Genomic DNA, 26,934 nt, shown 5'->3' with positions numbered 1-26,934 from the left:
TTTGATGTCTGTGGAACAAAAGTTATTATTTTTATATATCTTGTTTCATTTAAGGCATCACAATATGAAAGGCATTGGACACGACGTTCCTGAGAGCCTGGCATATCGATAGTCAGAAAGACTGTTTGTAACTATAAAGAACAGAAACAGCTGACCAGAGAATCATATGTCATCTTAATTATGCAGAAAAAAGCTAAAACTAAAAGAAAAAGGAAATGCTTCGCAGAAGCAAGTCGATTGGATTGTGCCAGTTAAGCATATTTTTACCAATACTGAGGACCTATTTGTAAAGTGAGGACATTTTGGCCGGACATAGAAAGACAAACGTGTGTGTGTGTGTGTGTGTGTGTGTGTGTGTGTGTGTGTGTGTGTGTGTGTGTGTGTGTGTGTGTGTGTTTATACATGGTCTAGTTGAATCACCTTTCTATAACTGATGCAAACTTTGTGTCTGAAAAAAGCTCCAGACTCCAATGATTTTAACAACATATGCTAGATATGATAAAGCAATAAATGTTTCAATTGCAAAGAACTCACATGCATAAAATAAGTAAAAGCGCAAATAACATGCTACGAAAGTAAGGATAGCTTTTTTTCATGATGATGTTCTACACAAAGTTTCTGAGATCTTTTGACAGGGAGACTGATGGATGAGTCTGAGCTGTAAAGGTGGGGAATATTTATGTGTGTCACCAGAGTTATAGAGTAGCTCATTCATACAGCAAATGAAAACAGTAACTGGTGATTAGCTCACGTCTCAACTGCAAAGCCTGGAGGCAACCCTCAGGGAGCAAATGTGAGCGCCGTCGTGAGGTGGACGGATGGAGACTAAAGTGATTGGTGGAATTTGTGGGAAAATCACAGTGACAGGACAAAATTGCCGCGCTTTGCAGAACAAGCAGTGATTGGTTGAAACCTTGTTAATAGGTGCAATCGCAACATCACAACTTCTGAAGGGACTGATATGCTATCACAAGCACACATTTTTAGTCTGTGTAAAGAAACACATATTTGAGTTTAACTTGTAAATGTACTTTCTCGGATCAAAATTACCTTTAGGCAGACTCTACAAGAATAAGCGGAATTGTCTTCTTTAACCGCTTAAATGTTAATTTCTTTAGTTCACAAACTACTGTGTCACACTTATTTACAAGAAAAATGGGAAAACGGAAAATGATGGTGCAGCTGTACAAGGAAGTGTGGTGTATAGCTCACCTATAAAAACGCCTCTTCATCCTCGTCCTGATGCTACAGCCGGCCATTCCAATTTATCCACACTACACATTTCTTTATCCCAGTTTTTAGCACATTTATTTGTCATATCGTGGTTAATACTTTTGAGGATTTGGGAACTTCCTACGTCCTTGTGTTCGTCCTCCACTTACAAACTTTGAAAGACTATTTACCTTAAATTTAAGAATGCTTTGTCAGCAATCACCAATCAATCCGCCCTCGCCACACCTGGCACAGAAGGGCAAAAGAGGAAGAGAATTTATTTCACAGTGGCTGTGAAGTCCTCATGATAATCATTTAGCGCAGAATGGGTTGGCTCAAGGAGAGTGGGTGGATGGGCTGCAGTGGTTGGGAGGACTGGCACATCAAAATAGCCAAACACTTTAGATTAGCTGTAACCACTAAATATAAAAGAGTGATGAAGTGATGTTGGCTTGAAAAAAGTTCATCGAATGCCAAATGGTGGTTAGCTGGTCAGGTGCATCTGTCCCTTGGGGAGATATCAATGCTTAACTTGAATGACAACACTTCTATCCTTTACAGGTGTTTTCGCAACACGTCGACAAAAACACCTGCTATTGGATGGCGGAAGAGAACCTTAACATCGTTCGCATTTGTTAATGCATCTTGCCCCGCACCGTGCGTCCCACTTAGGAACAGAGTAAGACAGGAATTGACTGAATCAGACTTAATCTCTGTCCTTTGCGAGCTGCATGCTGAGACTAAAGGGAGACAATCTTATGAATGGCAAGTTTAGTTTTAAAGTCATGCTAGATTGTTCTTTCCTTTCGACATGGCTGAAGTTATTTGCAGTCACTGTCGAACTGAGTAACTACTGGAGTACGTTGTGTGTCATGTGGAGTGTTCACCTGGTGACAAGGCCAGCATCGTCTTTGACAGTTCCCACCAAAAACTGGTCAGTTGGGGCCATTTGGGCGGCATCAAGGCCATCACTATCTAAACATAGACTATTGACGTTGAACTCTGAAGATTTCTGTCTTTTACGTCTGTGAAACGCTGCTGATCGCACAATGCTAAAGTGCTGCAACAGGGTGTTTGTCCATTCCACAGCCAACAGTTGAATGAAGGTACCTCACTGCATTACTGAGTCTTGTAATTGCACACTTGATGACGAAACTCACATGCAGACAAAGTCACATTTCCACCTTAATCCAAACATTCTGTCTGAGAGCCATCATTTTGTTGTTGATGTTTTTGAGCGGTCCAAGGTTATTCTCAAAAATATTCTTGACAGTATCTATTATGCTGGGTGGTCGTAATAAACAAATATATGCTGTAACATTTTCCTATTCATGTTGATGAAATCCTCAACATTTTGGGAAATCTTGTATTATGTTAAGAAAATAAAAAATAAAAAAGTGATTAATTTGCGATTGATAACAAATGATCTATGGTTGAAGTTCAACCAGACTCCTCACACAGGCCTTAAACCAGTCAATCGCCACACAGTTAAACTGGCAAGATGCATCTGCTGCAGATAGGCTTTTCTATTACCCATTTACTTAAGGGGATGGGGAGAGGGAACTGGGCACCTGAGAAATTGCACTTCTCCTTTTTTTTTAGATTCAGACAACTTGTCTTGCTGCTGTATTATCGATGACATTGTCTTCGGTTCTGCAGAAAATAAAGTAATGACTTCACCGGCAGTCATTTGTAAAAGTGCAGGCAACTTGTCAGGAGTGAAAAGGCCGACACCTCCAGCTGTGGTAGGATTGACAGTGAGTGATGGTGTGTTTACATATATTGTCTCTGTCTAACACCCCACGTGACACTGTCAATCTGCCATTGGGCTATTCAGACAAACACTGTCCAGCTTTCTACAGTCAGCCACTCAGAATTGTTGGCGTCCATCTAAAAAGGGAGAAGTGCAGCTGTGATCATCTCAAGGATTCTAATACACATACAGTCACATACACCTTTTCACATTTTGCTACAACTACTACCTCAACGAATAATAATAATAATAATAATAATTGTCAAAACATTATGATAGCTGCAATTAATTGTGCTGCAGCATTTAGCTTGAATTGCTAATCAATGTCATAATGTTCTATATGGAAGGCATAACTCTTTAAGTTGTCACTTGGAGACTTTAATTGAATCATCAGAAGCAGAGTAATTATTTTACCATGCTGAGAAAATGAAACCGTCGAAAGTTTGAATGATGTGAGTCCTCTTCCCAGTTTTTTGATTTGCGAAGAGAAAATAGTGGTCATTGTTTTCAGTTTTGGGCAGAAGGCGGGCTTTTAGCTGGGGGGCGTCTGGGCGTCTTGGGGACACCCTCAACTTCAAAACATGAAAAAATGGACGTGCGTCTGTGTTCACAGCAGGACTAAATGTTCGTTTTAGTGCCTTTATAATGCCCTACCTGCAGTGTCTGGTTTTCATGAAAGTGGTATTTCCATCCAGTAATTTTGGTGAACATAAAAAATTCGCCAATTCTCAACCCTTTTGCAACTTAGCTTGGTATTGAAGTTTGTTTTAACTTCACACACGTCCAGGAACATGTATATGGCACACCGCCGGGTACTTTTTTGTCACCGTAGCACCAGTCACCAGTGGCTGGTTGCTTACTCAAGTTGTGACTAGTTGTCACCTGCACGACTCAAACACGTGGCCAAAGTAGGTAAATAGCCGGGGGTGTGTTTCCCAAGTTGTTGTGGACTGTGGATAGAAGTTGGCGGAGCTGAAACTATCACTATTTATTAAATAAAATTTAAAAAAATGGAAAAAGAGACGTCTCTCGTTTCGTAGCATTCGCCAGAGGCGCTCACACTGGTGTTTATTTCATTTAACCACCTCCTCCAGCGGCGTCGCTTGGATGCGGCTGCTTCGAGCGGTACTTCAAGTGGAACCGCCGCCAGTTGAATGACTTGTTGGCCCGGATCAGTGGCCGAATACAGGACAAGCGGTCTGTCTCCTCAGGCTGTTCGTTGGTCTTCAGTATTATTATTATGTATTATTACGTATTATTATATTCACCGAATTGTGTACAAGTCTTTCTGAACTGTCATAAATTCTCGAACTACGCCGTGTTTCCTTTATGCATGTAGTAAGTTTTGGTGACACATAACCTGTCATCTTCATCAATAATTTTTACATGAAAACGAGTGCATTTACAATAGTTTAACAATATTTCTTTGCCAGTGAGCGCCACTTTGTGGTAAAAAAATAATCCAACAGTTAAATGCATTGTGATCAAACTATTTATACTGCAAGGTAAATATACTGTTGTACGGTTGATATATATGTTAAATTATCACCTACATATATATGTTTACATATCTATGGATCTATGTAACAGGAGACTCATTTGTCACCAACTGCTTCCGCGTCGGTGCGACTGTCCACTCCCAGAAGCTGACAAGAGGATTGTGGCCACCGACCATATGTTTTTGTCGCAGATGAGGCTTCACCTTGGTTTGTTCAAGAGCCATCCACCCATTTTGACAGCGCACATCTCCTTGCATACTACAATTCATCTCTGCAATAAAACAAAGCTGTGTTGACATTTTGCATAGTTTGATTTTATTTGTTTCTGCTGTGAAGCCATTTTCCACAAAAACAATCGTCATCGTCAAACTTTATTTTTTTTGCAAAAATAATGTAATTAAGTCATTAATTTATGCTCATTCAATACACCCAGAATCACAGTTATACTTGAAATAAACTACGTGCATTGTTTTGAAGGATCTTCCCTGGAGGGATGAGGTTCAAGAGAGGGAGAAGTAGTGGGGTGGCGTTCGGTTCCTTTAATGATACTGTGGCTCCAAAGAAAATACATTTAAGGTCCAAAGGATCCAAATTTCAGTCAGCTGTTGTCTTGCTAGATTAAAACAACATATAAATGTTAAATGTATGTGCTCTTTAATTTGTGTTGACAATTTCTGCATTAAAGCAACCAGGAACTTGAAAACAATCTCATCTTCTGAGCTGGGTTTGTGGAGGGAGTTCATTTGAAGATGCTTGAGCTCAGCATCCGGTGACCCCTTCCTCTGTAGGTCTCTTCCATCGGTGTCCTGCACATAATGGAAGTTGAGTTCAATTACATCCCGTAGTGATTAGTACTAATAATAATTTGTATAGGACAGCAGTAGTTGACGACTATGACAGTGCTTAAATGACATAGTACAAAAACATTTAATAAGAAATAGAATAGTACCGGAATATGCTATTTCTACATACTTCGGGGCCTACAGTGGATGAGGAGGGGCCAGCTGAAGGTGGAGGAGCTGCAGCAGCACCAGGTGAGGCAGAGGAAGGTCCATCCTCCTGCTCATCATCACCAACATCACGAGTGGGTCCATCCTCCTCATCTCATTAATGACAACATAGCGTGATTACATTATTGAACTTCCTCTGAAGCTATGCAGAAAACTATATATGTTTTAATATTTAACCAGCATTCAGATTATTACTAATGAACTATCGTACAAACGTGTTTATGTTCATGTTCATGTTCCCCGACATCTCCTTTGGAGATGATGGGCTCCACAAGAGAGAAGAGAATAAAGATCTCAACTCACCAGGAATGCCGTCGTTGTGGTGAACTTTCCCTATGGACAAGATTCTTCCTATTTTAGTGCTAGTTGACATTACAAAATGGACAATATATTTCACACACGTCGGGAAAGGTGGAAAGTTTGCATGTCAACAACGGTAGCTTCTCCCCCTCCTGCACACGTCACTCTGAGATCTCGTCTCTGAATGGTCAACGCAACTGCCGCTGTAGCCCAGTTGTGTCGTCTTGAGTAGCTGGAATCGCTATATGAAGCTCAGACCGTATAGTGTCACCCACACCAGTAGCGTCGCGGCCATGTTAGTAGCCGCTGATCGCCGTCAGTCGCCACAGTCGCGAAAGTAGTTGGCGGTGTGAACGTACCTTTAGATTATTTTCTCTCAGTAATTTGGATTTCACACAAACTGTCAGAGGGACATAGTCAGGAGGTGGCCGATTGCAAGCATGTCCTCTCTGATGTTGTGGATGACTAAATGTATGCACTATTGAAAATACATTTTGACAGACGTAATGAGGAGGGAGGACATGGTTGTGTGTCTGAGGTTGACAGATTACTGTCACACAGACTGAAGATTGTGGCTGGGGTGCGAGTCTCTCACAGACCAGTGAGAAAAAGTACATAAACGTATGTATACTTCCCGTCTAAATACAGCGAAGTGTGTGGAGAACTAAAGGGTTAAATACACTGTTGCCTATCCACACGCTGATATAAAAGCCTCAGTTGTAAACAAATGCCCACAGGAGTGGAGTGTTCACAAAACAGCCGTAGGGTGAACAGACTAGCAGGCTTATAAATGCTTCATGGTCGATAAGAGTCATACCTTTCATTATTTCATTAACATGCTTACCTGTGTGCAATTTTTGAACCTTTTTTTTTGTGTTTTTAAACAACTCTACGTGTGCACTATAATGGTTCTGAGCAGCTGATGAAAATGTCATTTGTCCTTTGGACGGATTCGAATGGCTCAAAATGCATATCACTCATTCATACAGATCAGGAGGCTCCTGCTGTGCTTTCTAGTGGGCACCAACACCATCCAGTCACAAAGTCCAGTCATTATAATAATAATTATTATTATTTTTATTTTTTATTTATGGACGCCTTTCCCATTGGTTGGTGCAGATTAATGGCAAGTTTTGCCACCTTTATACATATATCTAACTTTGCCTGCGTGTGTGCGCGAGCCCGTGTTCAACTCGCGTCACCCCATTCCGCCACACTCCCACCCATCCTCCTTTTCACGCCTCTCTCCCTCCCCGTGGTCTCACTGAGAGAGAGAAAGGGAGAGAACGAAAAAAAGAGGGAGGAATAGAGCGAGAGAAACCGCACTCTTGATACACGACCACAGTCTCGCCCCGTCCGGTCCAATGAAGCAGGTAGAGCGGTAGAACGCTCAGAAGCTACCGTCCCGTATCCGTTGACCCTTGTCCGCGTCCCCGACTCCGTGTTCGACATGGACAACTCCTAGCAAACAAACTGCAAACAGACGGCAAAGGATCACCCACATCGGATTTTTGTATCCCCCAGCGCAGCTTCTCACTTCCTCTCAGCGCTGACATTTTGGATGTAAAACAGAGGAAGAGAAAGTTCCACACGGAGAGTTTCCAGTTGGCGTACAGTATGGTGATCAGGTAAGACACAGCGGTTGAACCGCGGAATTCGGGGGGTGAAAACCGCGTGGAACGGAGGTCGCCGCTGTTTAGATTCTCGGTGTCGACCGCAGACTCTTAAACTTGCCCAGTGAACGCGAGATTGTAGGACTGACTTCATTCTTCAGAAATGATTTTCTCACAGCTTTGGCTGCGGGCAAAAATACTATGACTGTGTCACGGAGGGGACGCTCCACGCTCCCGTCAGGATTATTTTACGCAGTTTGTTTGACTAAATGCGATGACAGCGCTGCGCTGACATTTTGCCTCCTGAGATAATAATAAGTAAATAAAAAGTTAAACAATATTCTCCTTTTAATTAAGAGGGAAAACGTTTTTTCAACGACCATGGTCACCAAAAATGAGTGAAACTGACACGTCATTTAAACACGAAACATTATTTCCATGTCCTTACGTAAACGAACATGGTCCGCAGATAATTTCCCTCTTCCTCTCCGCCATACCATTCAAAAGTATGTTCTCCCAGGTGTGAAGAGGTCACATTTTTGAGGTTCAGTTCATATTGTTTTTTTTTTTTTTTGTTTTTTTTATGAGGGAAAAAAATAATAAATTGAAAAATATATATTAAAAGAAAAACAAAAACAAACAAAATGTGTTAGGTGTCTGAAAATAAACTGTTTAAAAGCAAACTGAGATTCCTGTACTGCTACCAGTCACCCCTGTGCAAATGGTGCCAATAGGGCACTTATTCTAAGAGTGCTGGACAGAATCCATTTTTTAAGTTGTGTTTGTTTTAATAGTATCATCACAGACATATTGATAGACTACAGCTATTCTGAGTTCGGACTCGGCTACGCGTGTCTTCAAAAGGCAATTTTGGTGTATTTTCAGCAGCAACCAACGACATTAATTAGTGTATCAAAGCCAGCTACCTCCATACTGAACAAACACCACCACACACAGAAGCCCTCAGAACACAGACAATTTCCACACATCACATTTTGCCCTATTTTGATGGCGGTTTTTGTGTTGCTTGTGTGGTGAAAGGTTAAAAAGACTTGTGTTTTCATGGTTTAAATTGCCAACGCTAACACAACGACAGTGTCTGTATTTGTGTGTGTTTGACACAAGGGCGTAAGAGGAATAATAGAAAAATCATATCTGCTTTTGAAACTGTCTGTAAGGTAGTTCCGTCAGTTTTTGCATGCCTACTAATCTACCTTTATCTTTATTTTCTCTGGCACTCGGGCACCTGCTCAAGTCATAGTCCTTATTTTCTTTTGACTGCTTCTGCAAGCGACAGCGGGGTATTTATTTATTTATTTATATTTCTTCCTCCTCTCCCTGTTGATTTGTAGTTTGGTGACAAGTCCAAGTAAATTCCCCCTTCAAGTTGGAAAATTGCGGCATTGCTCCTATGATGGTCAAAGACTCAAAGAACGTGTGTGTGAAATGACCAAGCTACACATAAGATTTTATGGAAAACTAAAGCTTGATGCAACATTTATTCTGTCTGGGTGTATAACAGCTTGGAGACTTGCCGTGTCATTAGCCTGATTTTGCATCCACCTGTTTTGGGTGTTGTCTCTTCTCAGGTCGGTTCAGGCCTTGACCAGTAAAACTGTTGCTGTGTCATTGCCATGAAACAAATCATAGGTCTGACGGCTCAAATGTGAATATGCCGAAACACCGGGGCGTATATGATTTTAATATAGTCTTGAGAAATGGGAGCGGGAAAACTGCGTTCCATTTGTTGGTGAGCCGTAATAACAAGGTTTCTGTCTGAGAGTGCAAAATAGCTGGCTGGTCAAAAAAAAAAGTAGTCCTTTTATTTCGGAAACCTAGCTCATCAATGACCTGGGCCACTGTGCGGTTTGATCTGGACACGGTGGCTGAAGGCTCAGCCTGCTAGGTGAAGGCAGTTTGAGAGCCTCGTCCAGCTAAGAACGTGGAGGACCGCTTTAACCACACCAGCTGTCCGCCGCCTGCAGATTGTGTTTCAGCAGAAATGACAAATGTCAAATGCCTGTAGCCAGTCATGAAGACTTTGGAAGAAATGAGAGTAGGCTGATGCAGGCTTATATCGGGGTCGGTGGTACTGAATTGGAATTCTGCCCTTGACATCTATTTTGGAGTAATTTCAACCTTATCACCAAGCACCTTGTCACATTATGTAATTTCACGGATTACCACGTTATCTTTTAAATGAAGGTTTGCCAGGAATTTAAAAGTTTTATGGATAATGTCTGGAACTTGCTCAGCAAAGCAAGCATTTTCTGCTTTCATCATATACAGGGTTTTCAAAATGAGTCCACAATAGCAACACACAAGTGAGCGAATTTCAATTATCTTATGTCAGCTTTAACATTTGTTTCTGCAGGCCCAAGAGCCTGCGGGGGTTTGTTCCCCGTGAGTGAGGGGTGATGGAGTGGACAGCGGTGAGAGTTCAGTGCATTACATTTCCCAGGCTGTTTTTTTTTTTTTTTTTTTTTTTTTTTCCACCGACATCAGCCACTGATTCGGCATTGAACTAAAAAAGCATTTTGAAAGAGAAGTTGAAAATGGGAGATTCCTGTCTATGGGTGCTCTGCAATAACAATTCTGGGACCCACGGTGGCAAAAATATAAGTGCTGTGGCTAGATTTGTGTTATGCGTGAACCCTACGAGCTGTATCTCAGATCAAGCATTTACTGACATACTCATTCAGTGTAATGACTGTATATTACAGAAAAAAAATCCAATATAATTGCAAAATAAAATGAAAGAACTTTACCTTGCATTTACTTCTTTTTAATTTGCATTCTCCAGTTCAGCTCTGACATTGATTAATTTCCAAGTGCAGTGACATTGTAACATAGCAATTTCACGAATGAGGAATGCATTTAATAGTGCACAGATTTTTCATAATTTATAAGCGTTTCCCCAATTTTAGCCATGATACTTCATCTGACCGACGTGGTAATGGGATCTGCAGCCTGACAGATGTCTCATATATACATGTAGGGTGTGACAAACGTTTAATCAGGGTTATCTTTCAGTGTGTATTTTGTCATTTGTACTTCAAGTTCTTCTCCACACAAGTGTTGTGAGACAGTCTGTAAATTCAATGTAACCCCAACATTCTGCTTCTCCGCACTCTGCAATTATAGCTCGCTGCTTTGAAGAAGTCAGGCGGAACTAAAATGACTTTTCATGTCTGATATAATGACTGCCATTTGGTAGAGGGCAGCGGGAAAAAGGTTGAGTGAGCTACGCAGAAAAGTGGAAAGAGACGAAAGAGGAGCAGAAGGAGAAGAAAAATGGCTTCACTCACCTCTGATGTTGACCAGATGACCTAACCCCAGTTGTCTTTCTTTTTAATCCATCAATATGTTAAGCAACAGAAATACAACTTTGAAACACAGCTCAACAACCCCAGCATACATATTTATATACATGAAAACAACTGGGGAAGGGGAAGGTTTTCACATGAACTACAGGGTTTCTGCAAAGAAAGAAATAATAGCTGTCATACCTGCTGATCATATATATATATATATATGTGTGTGTGTGTGTGTGTGTGTGTTTTAACTCAATTAAATTAAAAAAATTAATTACACAGACCTATTAAATAAATTATTGATAAAAAGTGCTAAAAATAAAATTGGCGCGTTTTATTTAAACAATGATCAGATCAAAACCAGAAAATATACTTTGTCCATCAATTATTAAATAAAGGATTATATCCTGCTTTATATCCTGACAGACCACTCCGCTTTTCTACATCCAGGGAATGAGTATCTGGGGTCGAGGTGTGCTATTAGCTGCTGAAGCTCGGATTTAGCATGGTGATTTGAGTCCAAATGTCTTGTTTTAATGCTGTGTCTGAGTTTGTGGGGCCACACATTGCAAACTGAAATCCGGCTGTCATTTTTCTTGACAAAGAAATGGTGCCAAACAACCACTCTCGTGGCTGGCTGGCTCTAATGTCTGCAGCTTCTGCTTCAGGTTGGGCTGCAGCATCATCAAGTAGTGTGATGTTTCGTTTGTTTTCTTTTGATGTAAAAGTTTACAGAGTAATAACATTTCTCATCATCTATGAATATAAATAGCATCTTATTAAAATAAATTTTAAAAATCATAAAAAAAAATCTACTTATATTTGTCATATTTGATTGGTCGATCATGATGGTCATAAATGCCCACATCGGCAGTGGCCGGCCAATCGATCAGTGCAGCCCTAATTCCAAATGTAAATTATATTGCATTGACTATATATATATATATATATATATATATATATATATATATATATATATATATATATATATATATATATATATATATGACATTACTTGTTCAGAAAATTCATGGTGAAAACCCTCAACTGTTTTGGTAAACCTTGCATTGGTTAAACCAAGGGCCCAAATCTGGACGGGCGTGCTCACTCGCATTGATAATAAATAAAACACTCTTTTAAACAGAATTCTGTGAAAGAAGTTGTTCTCATTATTGCTGTTCTGGTTTTGTAGATTGAGAAGCTGACTGATGGGTTTGGTGAAGGATTGTGGCTTAGGGAGGGGGACTGGGTAGTAAGGCAAAGTTGGAGTTAAAATGTTGATGGAGTGGTAAATAGGTTTAGTGAGGAACTGTAGGGCAAAAAAAAAACAAAAAAAACAAATCTGATGAGGCCAGACAGTGGCACTTGCTACTTGGCCAACTGCTAAAGCTGGTCGGATGCTGTGTTGCCAACATTTGCTTTAGTAAATGTTTGCCCTGAGGAACTTGATGTTGTGTGGGATGGAAACCTCACTCTGACTGGCAAACTTTTGTAAACAGCTTTCCGGTGGAATCACCTGCACTTATTAGCAATATTTAGCCAGCACGCTTCAATGTACAAAATCAATTTGATAACATTTTTGACATGAACATTGGCACAACATTGCAGCAATGCATGTATTACAGCAACAAATGTTTTTGTTTTTTCGATGTCAGCTGATGGCTGGCTCGCCACATCAAATAGCTGAAATTGAAGAACAGCTATATCTCCTGCTTTTCATGTATATTTTAGGAACAATTTCAGAGTGTTGCATCACATCCTTATAGAAAACACAGTGCAGACGGGTCGTGTTAAATTTAGATCAGCTCTAAAGCCCAAGCTCACTTGACCCTGACACTGTATTTTTAGAATAACATCGGTGTGAAAATTTCTTTGGGTGCCAAGGCCCTCCCACTCAGGAATTTCAGAAATATTATTTATGATGGAAGTAGCTGACACCCGTTTTCTTCTGCACTTCTAAGAAACTGTATTGAAAGGATTAAAGCGTCCACGTGCGAGTGCTCAGAAACACAGAACAGTTAAACATAGATGAGCAGATGTAGCTGCATTACTTCAATTCCTCTGGTGTGGCTGGAGATACACTAAACAGCTCACAGATAAAGACAGAAGTCTGTTAGATTCACATGCTCACAAGTTCTTCCAGCACTACATGCAACCTTTCGTTTGACATCAGGCTTGACGATAATGGCTTAAGTTTATGTGGCACACAACACACTGTGGTGGTGAGATATGATGGTAGCCACAGCCACTTGGGAGCAGAGTGATGGACGTGTGGCTGCCAATCTTCTTTGTTTATGCTCCCATATTCATATCTAATACAACAGCTCTATGTGGTTCTAATAATGACAATTGTGAAATTGTAAAACCAGGCGACTCACTAAAGCGAATCAGAGGTAGTCTTGATTTACAGTGTTCGTTGCTGAGACATCACAAGGATCATTAATCTTTAACTTGCATCGACCTAAAAGTCAGAGTAAGTCTATAAGTTAGGGTATAAGAGGAATCAATTTTCGTTGTTTTTTCGGGGCGACTAAATTGAGAAGTTAACTCCACCCCAAAGTAAATCTTGTATTGTTGCCTCCTTTATCGCTACTCATGATTACCTCATTAATTATGGTTCCAAAAAAGAAAAACAAAAGAAAAAAGAAGTTCTTAGTTCAAGTCCCCTCAATGGCAGCCCAGAAACTCTGTAATGGATGAAATTGAAAGTATAACATCATGAAAACATATTTAGTGTATGTAGGTGCTACTCTGTTTGTTGTCTGCTTCACAAGCACCATATTGCATAAATATGTAAATATTTCACGCGCTTGCCACCGTGGATTAAACTATGTCAGGGTTGGACTTGTATCTTCTCTTTCATTTCATGTACGTTTCATTTTGGCAACACAGCCACAGGGAAAAACATACCAGCCATTGCCAAGTCACTGGCAGCTCTTCTTCGCGTACGTGCTTAAATACACGAGTGTGATGAGTAGTTCAGCGACGGCTGCTTGCACTATCCTTCTGTAAAGGGCATGACGTTTTTTGCTAATGTGAAAATTTCATGTTAAATGACATCAAGTGAAGTTTTGACAATGAGCTGTTACTACAGAGTCACAAAGAGTGACCTTTCCCTGTTTGTTCTGACGAGTCAGTGCCTTCTCCCAAAACGGCCATCTGTCAGTGACTTCCTGCTCGTGTCAGCTACTTACATGAAGCCAATGTGTATAATCTGTGAAAATGACGTGATATGATCCGGAGGCCTTCTTTACACATGGCCACTGTGGTGATTTTTGTAGTGTCTGGTTATTATAACTAACTGACATTTCTCCAGTCCTCTCATTCTGGAACTCTTTAGTTAAACAAGCACTATTAAATAATTTGTTTCACTCCATGTTGCATGTATGTCAAGAAAACTGCCGCAATGGGAGTCAGCAGCTTAATTGAGCTATTGCCGTAGTACAACTATTCTTTCCATGAAAATGCGGCTTTTGAAGTCAGATATTTATGTGATTGTGCCTTCAAAATAAACTATTTGGATCAAAATTTATGTAGCACTTTAGGTTAACTAAATCTGTCCCTCACTCCTGACTCTGAAATCACAGGACAAGAGACCTTCGTTTCCTGACTCACAATGCCAAATCAATTTAGGATCTGCTAACAGATTGTTGAGTGTCTTTCTGTGAGGCATGGTGGTGCCGTGAATGCGCCTCTGTATGTAGATCAGAATGGTTAGGACAAAAACCATCCGCAATCCTATGATGTAACGTATTGACGTTGTGAAAGGGCTAATGTCAGTTGCTATTTGTAAGCCCTAATGTGGATATCCTTACGGACGGTGCTTCAGAAAGTCTCCGTGACTGAGACGCAATGGCTGTTTGCAATGCTGAAGGATGCTTTCGGCATCAGCATGCAATGTAAAAGACTTCTTTTCCAACCTCAATGTCTTTATGTGAGTGATGATGATGATGATGCGGTTGAACCATCATGTTTGTGAGTAGCTCCGAAAGTGCTTCAAGTGAGTAGCTCAGAATCACAAGCAACTTAATCCACCATGTATGTACAGTAGCTGACAGTGACTCGTGAGTAATTTTGCTAAACATCAGGTATAAAACAAGACATTTACATTAATATATTTATACAAAATATTTGCAAGAAAGAGAAGTTACACAGTTGTGCTTGTTATGTTCGGAACGCGGGCGGAACCCAATTGCAGTGATGTGCAGTGATGCAGGCAGCAAGTCAAATACAATGGTTTAATAAATAATACAAAATATACAACCAAAGGCGTCACCAAACCGGGAGAAGAAAACAGAAAATAAATTCAAAGCGTCACAGAACCAGGAAGAGTCCACAACGGAATGAGTCCAAACAAAAAGCGTCAGAGTTTCAATTTGCAGATTTGTCTTTATTATGTGATCACAAATGTTTGTTGGAAAATCTCTGTGATAAGTCCATGCGTACCGTCCGTTACACACATTAATACATCTACGTCACCGAGCCGGGAGAAAGAATGCAAGCAGAGTCTGTAAAAAGAGAACATATGCACAGTGAGCAATATAACACAAAGTAGACTATCGAGGCTGTCAAAATGAACGCACGAGTAGAAGGAAACAGTAACAGAGAAAAAAAAACGAAGCGAATCAAAATACAAAAATCAGTGTATCTTATTGAGATCTAACGACCTGTTAACTAATGGAATTGCAAGACATATACGCCACGTTTTGACTTGGAATAACCCTAAAACATTCACAAATTTGACTGCATTTAACACATAATAAACATAATAAACTGACAAAGTTGTACGTGACAGCAAAAGCTGCAAACAGCTGAGATATTCAGCATGTCAAATCAGGCATCAGGTAACATAAACAAAGAAAAATGTATGCTCTGATACTTTGTAGGTGACAGCCTGGACAATTGTAGTCGGCATTAACCACTGGCGACTAGTCTGTTTCAGAACGCAACCTATGGTATAACAAGACCTAGAGTGAGAGGGGAACAAAATCCAGTTTCAGTTTGCAGAATTGTCTTTATGATGAAATTGAAAATCTTTGTGATGGTTCTATGCGTACCGTCCATTACACACATAGATTAATACAACTGCTCCAAAATGTGTTTTCGCTTTCCCAAGAAAGTTAGAAAGTGATCCATTCCAATTGCTCCCCAACGGCAGAATTGTCACACATTTCCCACTTCCGAACTTGCAGGAATTATTCATTGTTTCAGACAGAATTTGCCATGTCATTCCTGTGACATGATGGAGACTTGAACTTATTTACGGATGTAATGGGAAAAAAAAATTCTTAGTCGGGGAAGCACGTTAAACCGCTTCAACACAAGATCACTGATTCATCGGCAACAGTCAGAAGGCTGTCGGACGGCGCAACTAAATTTTGATCGCAAATTGATAGCCATGTGATCACTATCAGTGACCGGCACTCTGGCCGATGGGTGACTGGAGTGTCCCTAGTATAGAAATATGGGTTGTTTGAAGTCTTTCCTCTCAATTTCTGATGACGGGGATTTACCAGTATTACAGACTACACATGCTGAATAATGAGCGCTGGACATGTACTACATGACAGATTGTCGTGCTAACTATGTATAAAAACAATATTCCTTAATGTGACATTTTATGAACTTAACCTTAAACAATCTTGTAATCAAAATGGAGTTAAGCAATATAAAATACAAAGGTGTAAAATAATGATTCCACCACTGTGCCATGATGACAAGTCATTTTTTCTCTGATAAAAGGTGAATGTGTTTCGCTTTTGCCAAAAATCTCACAGTGCTGGAGGTAATTTTTGTCTTCATTAAATCACAGGCGACACATCTACAGCTTTTCTGTGTAGAGCCACAGCAGGAGAGGTGATTATCTTTGGAAATTAGCTCTCTCGTTTAAAGCTGTGTGGATGCAGATGCCTCCATTCAATAGAAGCCTATTATTCCAAACGACTCTCATTAAGCCACACTGAAATAGGGCAAGCTGTGGAAGCCGTGAAATAAAATCTGGAGAGCAGCTATGGCACCGTCTTTGTTAAAAGTGTCTTACGTCTGGAGTGAGATGCATCATAATGTATGCAGCTAATCATGAGATTTTTGTTAGCAGTAAAAGCTTTATTCTCTGATGTGCTGCGGTCTAAAGGGAGCCGACACTGCACCTAAGGACCTATTAAACATGCAACATGCAAGAGACATCTTGTTTTACCAATTCCTCCATTTGAACTATTTCAATTCATCACAGTGTAATAGAAAGCAATTTTCAAAACGCAAAGGAAGTGTGGCTTTTGTTGCAAGTGATTTAAACGTGTTGTTACGAGGGCACTGTACGGTACTCTAGCTCATTGTGGTAATTTACATGTTTATAAGAAATAAAAAAAAAAAAGTTGAACACCTTGTTCTATCTCATTATTAACTGAAAGCCATAGTATTAAATTGAAATGTTTTTTAAAAAAAGATAAATGTGTGATGAAGATGGCATCGTCGCTGAAAGTTACCATTCTGGAGCCCGTTTTCCAAAATTATTAGATTCAGATGGCACTGGCTCAATCACTGTGAAAACAAACATAGCATTCAACACCAAAAGGGGGAGGATTCAGTCATTTCCATCTGGGTGGTGCCTCACACACGACGTACAGTGAGGCACTTCAGTAATTTATGGGTTCCGCTTTCGATCAAACGACTCCCTGCTGGAGCGATCCATTGTACTTGAAAACGTGAAACCCGGTCACGAAGCGGAAAGAAATGCAAGCCATGTGAATGGGAGTTTTGGGTGCTGGTGCCCCTCAACACTATGACCAGATTTGGGTTTATATTTTTCCCATGTTTTGCAGTGCGTTATTCCTTTCTCTGTTTATATTGGAGTTACTGATAATTATACTACATGTTTACAATGCTTGACGCCAGTGATTTATAGTTAGTAAAGATATTTCTTTTGATAGTTCAATAGTTAAATTAACAAGGATAGGTCATTCTTATGAATGTAGTCATGTGAACTGAATCATATTTTGCTTTGGTCGCACTGTCGACTGCTAACTGACTGGTATTCTTTGCGTTCTCGTGAATAATGCAGAGGAAAAATATTGATTTGTTTGTTTGATATTGTTTGAAATATTGATATTATGAATTAACCAATATTTTGAACATTTTTTTTGTAATGTTGTTAAAATAAATCACAATTTTTTAGCCCTAATCTGGACAACAAACATAGTGACACCAATTCAACATTCACTGTGCAGTACATTAGGATACAAAGTATAGATTGAACATGCTCAATATCATCATCATTAAACATTATTTTCTGTGTCAGAAAGACAGAATACACTGTGATTCAGAGTGAATGATATTTATATAATAATAATACTAATACTAATACTAATACTACTACTAATAATAATACTAATACAAATACTAATAACAACAACAATAATAATAATAATAATGCTATTTTCATTTTTATCGTCCCTCCATGTAATTGATTTATGCAGCTTTTTGACACACACAGACAAGCTTTGTAAAATTGTGTTCAACCCACAGTTACTCAAATATTTATGACAAATAAACAGCAAAGGGTTATATATATATGTGATCCGTTTCGTGAAAATATGCTGCACATTGTTCGAGGTGAGTCCCATGGCATCATTAGCATAGGCCATGTCTTAGTTAAAGGTATGCATCTATATGTGAAATAAGCTTTTACAAATGTGAAGAACTGGGCAAAAAAAAAGTTTGCCTTCACATCTGTCAGTTCCGTCTTTTAAACTTCAGTTTTCATAGTGTTACATTATTAGTGGTCCAAAACAGAAGCTGAAACCAATGCAGCATGGCTAAGCCAGCTGAGGGATGGTGCAGCATCTGGACGAGAAACTTTCAGGCGTTTACCACCAGGGGAGACCCAGTTAGAGGTGTCAGTGAAGAAGACAGATTAGATAGTCTCTCATCAAATAAGGGAAACAGTAATGTGCGGTGTAACTCCCCAAAGTCTCAACGATGCAGGAGATGGCTTCCATTACCAACACCCATGAGCTTTTTATTCTTTTTTTATTTGTCACTGTCTACAGGCGGAAATCAGACGGCTGTCACACAGCCCTGATCTTTAACGGTCTTCAATAAGATGCTTACGCACATACATGGCTGCATAGATACAACGGTGATACACAGTGTTTACTTGTTCATCATTGTCATGTGATAACCTCCGTCCATGAATGCATTTGCTGTTCCGCTGCAGCCTGGACAACGGTGTGAAGTGATTGAAAACACACATTAAAATTCCATCTCTTGCATCAGTACATTCACTGCTGCCCACAAAGCCAACTATAAATTGCTGGATATTATTTTCCATTAACCAGGATGACACAGTGACCCATCACATCGGTTTCCTTTTTTGTAACCTCCCAACACCCAACAGATGTGTTTTTCGAAACCTCCTCCTTTAACATTTGGTAAGTGTGATAATCCAATGCAGCACAACAAAACGCAAACAACTGGTGTGTACTGTCAGTGGCTAAGTTCTGACAAGAGATCATCAGTGAAAATAATAATAATAATAATAAAACATTACAATATTGTTGTATATATTTTGTGTATATTGTTGTATTGTTGTATAACAATACTGTTGTTCTTTTTGTTCATAATATTCCGAGTGGTTTGTGTAGGTAAGTAGGGAGCATTGCATTTTTTCAGCTTTTCCTCTGGTATCGGAATTACCTAGCTTTTTCAACTATACCAGCCCCAGCAGATGTTGAATCAGAGGGCTTTGGTCTTTAGTCTGCATGGGCCTCCTGGCTGCCAACAACACGGTTTATTGCTGCATGGGGATCTAAGGAAAGGAAAACTATCTCGACCCAGTGTGTCAACACTTTTTGACTCTAAGGAGGTTTTGTTTACTTGTCTACGTTTTCAAAATGTTCAGAATATATTGAAATAAATGGTTCATAATGGAACCATTGCCTTTTGAGCAGATTGGTACATCGTCCAAACTGGGTGGTGAAGTGAGTCGAACAATAGGTTGTGGGTCGATTTAAGTAACAGGGGTCTTGCCTTCCAGCTGGGTCTCCACCCCCATAATCCCACATTCGGCTACATTCATGTGTCTGTTTCATGCTGTGGCCGATTGTGTATTTTGTTTGAACAGGCACCTGACCCTCTGTTGACAAAACATTATTGTGAAATATAATTATGTAATATTGATTTTGTTTTTGCCTTTTCTAATCACACACTTTCAGAGTAGCAATCTGAAATTTGCATTTTCAAATCAGATCGAACTTCTGTACATCTGTCTTCTACTTCTTGTACTTCTGTTTCTCTAAAAAAAAAAAAAAAAAAATATTATACAAGTTATCATACATACAAACGCCAATGTCATATACCAAATATTGTAATCTAATGTAATGTTGTACATGCACTACTACTGAGCTGAGAGTGCACTTGTACAGTCAGATGTAGTGTTTCAGTTGTCTTGCACGTTGTCTTTGAATGTGCCGTGTGACTGCCCTGCTCATAAAAGATTAACTGAATGCATACAATGTGAGGCCTCGGAAATAACATTTACAAAACAGTCAGTACAAATGTCTTGGGATAGAACCCTGATTGTGTGAGAATTCTATAGAATCAAGCACTTACTTGTCCTTCTGCGTCTTTAGAAGATTGTGCCATGCCCTCAAATGAGAACTCCAGTCTTTTGATCCAACTTTCTGTCTACTCCTCTTGATTTCATGACATAGAACAGTAGGGTGTCACCCGGTTTCATGTGGCACTGCCAGGAAGGTTCCCGTTGAGAGACCATAGTCCCATTCTAAAGCTCTGATAGGATCTCCCGGAACTAAGCTCAGCTTTGCTATTTTCATATCTGGATGTGTTGTCTTCATCATAAATTCTCTTCTGATTGTGTGGTTTAGCTTTGGCTTTTAAAAGTATTTCACATGACACAACCTTAAGCTTGACCAAAATGACCACAAGAAGGGCTGTGTAAGCAATCCAATTTTAATTGTGGTCACAAGTTTGCTTTAGTGTTTAGCTATTATCAACATCCATTCTTGCAAATTCACTGTCTAAATGGTCGTCCTACTGTGATATTTTTAAGGAAATAGAGATGCATTGTAATGCATTGATATTTAGTATTTCATTTCCTACACACTGTTTGAGGCAAAGAAGAGATTTAATTAGTTAATTATTCGGGTAATTTTTCCTCAGTTGTTTTGTCACTTGTGTTGGGTTTGTGTTGGGTTTCAAATATTAGACAATAAGCATTTTAGTCCCACTCCCTGACTGATGAATGAAGTATTCCTCTAGATAAATGAAATAGAGGAGGTACATCACTCATCTTGTAATATCTCACATGGCAGCCGACAACCTTGGTGGCAGCACGATGCGAAGATCCAGAAAACAAACTTTGTTTACTACCGTCAAAATAAATGGCATCTACACATGTCAGTCACAGATGGCACTTTCTACGTGAGAACCATTGGATTGTGTCTCACAAAGCAGCAGCCATTTTGTCCAAGCTTTGGAGGTGCTTGAAGTCACTGAGAGGTGTTGGCATTTGCTGCCGTCGGACCCTAGGTGTTGTAAAGCAGCTGCTAGGGCTGGAGGATTATGGCAAAAATGAGATTATTTGGATTCATATCATAATCTCGATTATTCAGCGATTTTATGTTTTGAAGTTTCTAACTTTATTGAACAATGATCTACAGTAAAACAATGCGTGAAATGTAAACAATAATTTAACAGTTATATTTGCATAGATTTTTCTGTGGTTCTGATGTTTTAGAAACATCTCCAAAAAGCAGCTGTCACTGCTGTTGTGACTCAGAACGGTGGCTGAGCGTCTGCTCCTCGGTGGTTCTGACGCTGCATACCATGCCACCATTGTACAGAGTTGGGAGCTAACAGTGGCTAATATTAGCGTCCAACACGACGTGTAAACAGAGCCTCGCGCTACTCTGTGTAGCGGGCTCACTGTCCCTTCCGGACAGACGTGGTGCAGCATTTGGGTGCATCGGGACAGAATGAGAGAAGTAGGGGAGATGTATCAGGTTTTCATAATCGGAGGAAGACATAATCGTAATCCCGATAAAAAAGATTAATTGACCAGCTCTAGCAGCTGCTCTAGCCAAGTTGGAGTCCGTAACTCGACATACTCATCATTCGGAAGTTCAGTTCTCTACCATTCAACAGTATAGTATCCTTTTTATTGGTGTTACGCCTGTGTTTATTCATGACGGACTCAACCAACATGTTTGAACATTGCTTTATTGTCAAACCAGGCTTTCCTTTTTTAAACATTAATTAACCCCTGACTCCAGTTACAGTACTGTTCTGTTGTACTGTATATGAGTACTGCATAGTACTCATATATTTCTGAACACGGTCTGATAGTAGTGTCTACTTTTTGGATCACGTGGGCTGTGTGAGAATGTGTGACAGGAGTTGGGAATTTTCCTGTGCAGCCTTGGGTAGTACTCCCTCTTTCTATAAATGACATCCACTCTTGCGCTGCTCTTGCTGAGAAGTGACCGATGCTGCACCCAAAAAGATTCACGAGTGACTCATTATTGGAACCATGGGCGCTTTCAGACTGTGGGTTCTGTCTCGAGACAAAGCTCTTTCGTCCCAGAGGTCCGAGATGTGAACACAAGCGAGTCGGGTTTTGGTGACCTACACTTTGTCTCGGGAAAGATTTTCCCCAAGTTACTGAAGATCACTATTCATTGATAATTTCTGACGTCTGACTGTACTTGATTAAAACTTCTGGATCATCAGTAATCTCTCTCACTTTGTTCAAGGTGTTATGAGAGCAGCGTGGATCAATCAAGATGCTCCATATTACGCAGCTTGTTTTCATGTTTAGTTTTGGCTGTGAATTGCCACATTCTGTTACAGCCGTGGTGGAGGTCCGTCATCAGTTAATATCTGAGGTGAGGACAACACTAGTAGTACTAAGAATTGACAGAAATAAGGAGGTGTGTGGTGGTAAATAAGTTGTCGCTGATGACGACTTCCTTCGCCTGAGGGGCAGAGGTGCGAGGCTGCATCGGACTCAGGCCACTTAAGACAGAACCCGCAGTGTGAAAAGCGCCTATGACAACGAGATTGCAAGATTCACTGAGAGCAGGCAATTTACTGCGTGACATACAGTGCAATAATGTACAATTTAATTGCTCTGTGCTAGGTCTTGCGAATATCTATGTTTGTCTAGTTAAGCGCGAGGACAAAAAGTTCCAGTTACAGCATTTGTGAACAACCAAATACTTGCAAAGGGATAATAGATTAGTTTTTCCTGTATGGCAGCGGTAGCCAGACTTTTTCAGGTCGCAAGCTAGTTATGAATTAACAAGTCACAGTGATCTACCAACAAAACAATGCAAAACAAACATTTATTTATGAATACAATGTTGGAAAACGTTTTTTCGCTAAATCTGAAGTTAAATCAACTGATCCCGCTGTCCATTGATAAAGACGAATTGATTTCTGCCCTCTGAGGCAACAGCATTTCCTCTTAAATTTGCGACTTCCCTCTCGGCTCTCAGTTGTTCTTCATCGCAGATCAGTGTCCGACTGATGTCTCGGCATTATTGATCAGCACAGGTCACTCGTCGCTGTCTGTTTTTCTGCCTGATGTGTGTTTTACTACTGTTGTCAAGAAAAAAAAGATTCAGGTCGTAGACACCAAGCTTTTCACGGTTGAGTGGTGATAGGAGGAGGATAGTCCCCAAGATCTGCCCCTTTTGTAAGTGGATTTGCAAGTGCACCAGAGAAGGTGACCACTCACAGAAAATTGGTTATTGAGTTGTTCTGTGCATTATTACTCAAACATTACGGAAAATATATTTTTTAAGTGAGCAAGGGGTCAGCAGAGGACAACAGCAAACAGGGTGTAGTATTGTGTTCTTGTTCAGATAACAAATCTACTCTGTGGTGCTTAAGCATGGTCTAGCTGGAGTCTGGGGAAATAAACAAATCTGTCATCTGTATCTGCTTAAGGACATGCGTATACTGGTGAGAATGGTGTGCGAGAAAGCTTCGTATAAACGCCTGTGTTTTATTTCATGATGCCTGATTAGCTCTTTGGGGTACTGCAAAGAATTTGATGCTATATTTTTATGACTTACAGGCTCCACTTGTCAAAATAGGGGAATCTAGACTGGTCTGTTCATGCAGTTTGCACTCAGGAATACAATTCTCTGTGTGGAAAAACTAACACGTACCTATTGTTCAGTCAGTCTAGTTACCACATTTTTATTGGATCTTTGTCGCCCCCAATTGCTCTGTGTGCCATAAAAAGTGTGGATGTGGATTGAGGCTACTCTAATGATGTCTCCATGCTGGAATAAACTTGTTTTACTGTTTCAAACAAAGTGATGTGACCTGGAAAGGTTGTGGTTGTGCAAGGATAATGGCAGTGTTTTTGAATGAGGCCTTAATGTGAGTACTGATAACTTGTCAGGGGCCAGTGAGCCATCTTGGTCTTATGCACTTCATAATGAAGCTTATATTGGTTATATTTATTAAGCACAATCAGAATATATATATATATATATATATATATATATATATATATATATATATATATATATATATATATATATATATATATATATATATATATATATATATATATATATATATATGTGTGTGTGTGTGTGTGTATGTGTGTGTGTGTGTGTGCTTGTTTCATGCATTGAATGCAATCACTTAGTGAGGATAATTTTTGATACAAAAAAGGTGAAAAAACATGAATTGAACAGTTAATTATTGATTCACCAATAATTAAGTTATGTTAAAACCAACAAATGTGTATTCAAGTTGGCATTTACAAAGCTGATGATGTTTAATTATGTGCCAACACTCCTTTAGGGCATATCCCCCTGGTGGACTTGTGGTAGTAAGCTTTGGAGTGTTTGTAGTAAATCAGTAGGGCTTGGTCTTCATGTGCTAGCATCATTCCAAACATTGCATTTTTCAAACCAAGAGGTACATTTACCAACTGATACATCGGTGTCTTCAACGCTCTTCTTTTAAACTGCTGATCGTTGCTGAGAGGGACAACCGGCTAATGTGTTTTGATGTCAAGAAAACCAGCCCACGATGCAGATCTCTAATGGCAGGAACTCAGGATTCTTCTTTTGAGCATGTCAGTCAGATACATTATATGAGATACATATATGAACATTGATGATTTTAACAAAGACCTCCGTTTTTCATCGTTCATGCTTCACAGGGTTAATACATGTTCCTGGATTATGTGTCATCATTTTAATATATTTGTGAAGAACTGAATGGCATCAGACTATCACAGTGAGATGATTTAAGCAACCTTAGATTAAACAGAAATTCAAAATAGATTCATGATCACGATTCGTCGACTAATTGAAAAAATAATAAATAGATTAGTCGAAAACGAAATAACAATAACCTTGAGTTGCAGCCCTAATATCTATCTACCTCTATATCCGGACAGATGAAGTGAAGCTGGATCATTTCTCACACTACACCTGACAGTCTCTCACGGCACACAATTTTCCTCCAACAATTGTGACAATGTTTTCAATTCATAAACAGGCTAGTGGAGTGTGAGCAAACGGATAGATGTATGAGACACATGTGCACAGCTGCAAAACACACAATAACGCCCACTCATGTTCTCATGTTCTAACAATGCAGGGACAAATGGCCCTTGTTATGTGTCTTCGGCACAACCACAGTGCTAGTTCTTCTATTCTCTATTAGGGTCTTCAAACAGGTAATTATGCACTGCCAGATCCTGGGCACCTGGGTGCTATCTCATCACAGGGTTCAGGGCTGTGGTCTCTGCCCCTGCAATGGGGCACCAGCAGCCATGTTAATGTAAAGGTACAGCCACTCAGTCAGTCAGTTGCGCCTCCTCCAAATTCCGCTAAATATGTGACGTGAGTGTCAGGCATTTCACTGCTTCATTTGTGCTGCACAGATTTAAATTGACATAAAGCAGATGGTAAATAAAGTCAGTTCTATGAATACGTGCGATGCCCTCTAACGGGCTTCGCCATTGGTTACCTCAAGTCCGAGGCCCCGGCTCGCGCCTGACAGCGATTGATTGGCACTCCACCCAGGAAGGCTCCACCACTCCCCATAAAACCCCCTGTTCGCCTTTATGCGTCCTCCTTTTTCACTCAGCCTGAGAGTGTATCGTCATCATCATCGGATGCTTGGAAGTATGGAGTCTTAATGTTTGTAAGGCAGAGATGCCTGAATTCGACGGCCACGCTGCCTGTGTCAACTGCATTGGCGTATATTGTCTGCGTGAGTTGAGCTCTTGTCCGGCTTATGTGGCTCTTCCCGCTGACGAGGGAGAGAAGCGAGTGGCCATCCTGGAGGGAGCCGAGTCCGGTTCGCCTCCCCCCGCAGGGTCCAAGAAGTCCTCCAAACCTTGGGATGAGTATGACGAGTCGGTCGAGAGGAGGGTGAGAATCCAGAGTCCCTCTTCACGGGGGACGGCGGCAACGACAGCTTCGACAGCGACAACGTTCCGGCAAGACCTGCCGACCGTATGTTTCCCCTGCACGACATGCCCGGACTCTTGAAGAAGGCTGTCGCAAGGCTTGGAGCAAAGATGCCGCAGACACTGGAAGAGGCGAAGTTCACCGATTTTACCTGCTCCGTCTATGGCCCTGGGAAGCTTTCCGCTTGGTTAAATGATGTGGATAACCGTGAGATTACGGCGGTAAACAAATATGGCAACCGTGGTTGAGAATCTGCAAATTTACATCATATTCTGCGAAATTACCAGACGAAAACACTTTTTTAATGGAATGACACAACGAGTAGGGCATTATACCGGCACTAACAATCAGACATTTTTACGGTGTCCTGCAATAAATGCAGGAGGGCATCCATTTGTCATGTTGACAAGCTCCCAGCTAAATGCCTGTCCCTGCTCATCTGCAGCACACTCAATGCCAGTTGCCTGTTGGTCAACATTCTTAACTTGAAGCATCCCAGAATGCACTGCAGGGCTGAATTGTCTAAATCACATTGAGTAATGTTTGCAGTATTTTGATGCCATTTGTGATATGGAGAATTTTCGTCGTGAATAAAACCTCTAGCTTTCTATGTAAGAGCTGTCGAGCCTGCATTGAACAGTATAGGATTGCGGTGGTCTTGATCTGGCGGTACCCATGTGCAACTGTTTGTGAAGGTCCTTCCGGCTGACAATCACTGACGTCATTGCTTTGGGCTGATGCTCCTATTTCACTTACTAAGCAAGAT

At 40.4% G+C, this 26,934-nt stretch overlaps 1 protein-coding gene across 44 annotated transcripts in view; it reads left to right on the top strand.

The window, feature by feature from the left end:
- LOC128755624 (receptor-type tyrosine-protein phosphatase delta-like) overlaps positions 1 to 26,934 on the top strand; it is a 330,651-nt gene that overhangs the window by 194,971 nt on the left and 108,746 nt on the right. For 2 of the 44 annotated variants that reach the window (XM_053859451.1, XM_053859453.1), the window contains exon 1: positions 6,630 to 7,402. The exons of 34 other annotated variants lie outside the window; for them this stretch is intronic. The gene's annotated coding sequence lies outside the window, so the exon portion shown is untranslated. Of the gene's footprint in view, positions 1 to 6,625; positions 7,403 to 26,934 lie in introns of those variants that run through there. 8 more of the 44 variants (XM_053859446.1, XM_053859454.1, XM_053859414.1 and 5 more) reach the window with 7 other exon arrangements.

Source organism: Synchiropus splendidus, chromosome 3 (genome assembly GCF_027744825.2).
Source record: "Synchiropus splendidus isolate RoL2022-P1 chromosome 3, RoL_Sspl_1.0, whole genome shotgun sequence".
Classification (NCBI taxonomy): Eukaryota; Metazoa; Chordata; class Actinopteri; order Syngnathiformes; family Callionymidae; genus Synchiropus; species Synchiropus splendidus.
The sequence above is the reverse complement of the archived record's forward strand: the minus strand, read 5'-3'. Positions and strand labels throughout refer to the sequence as shown.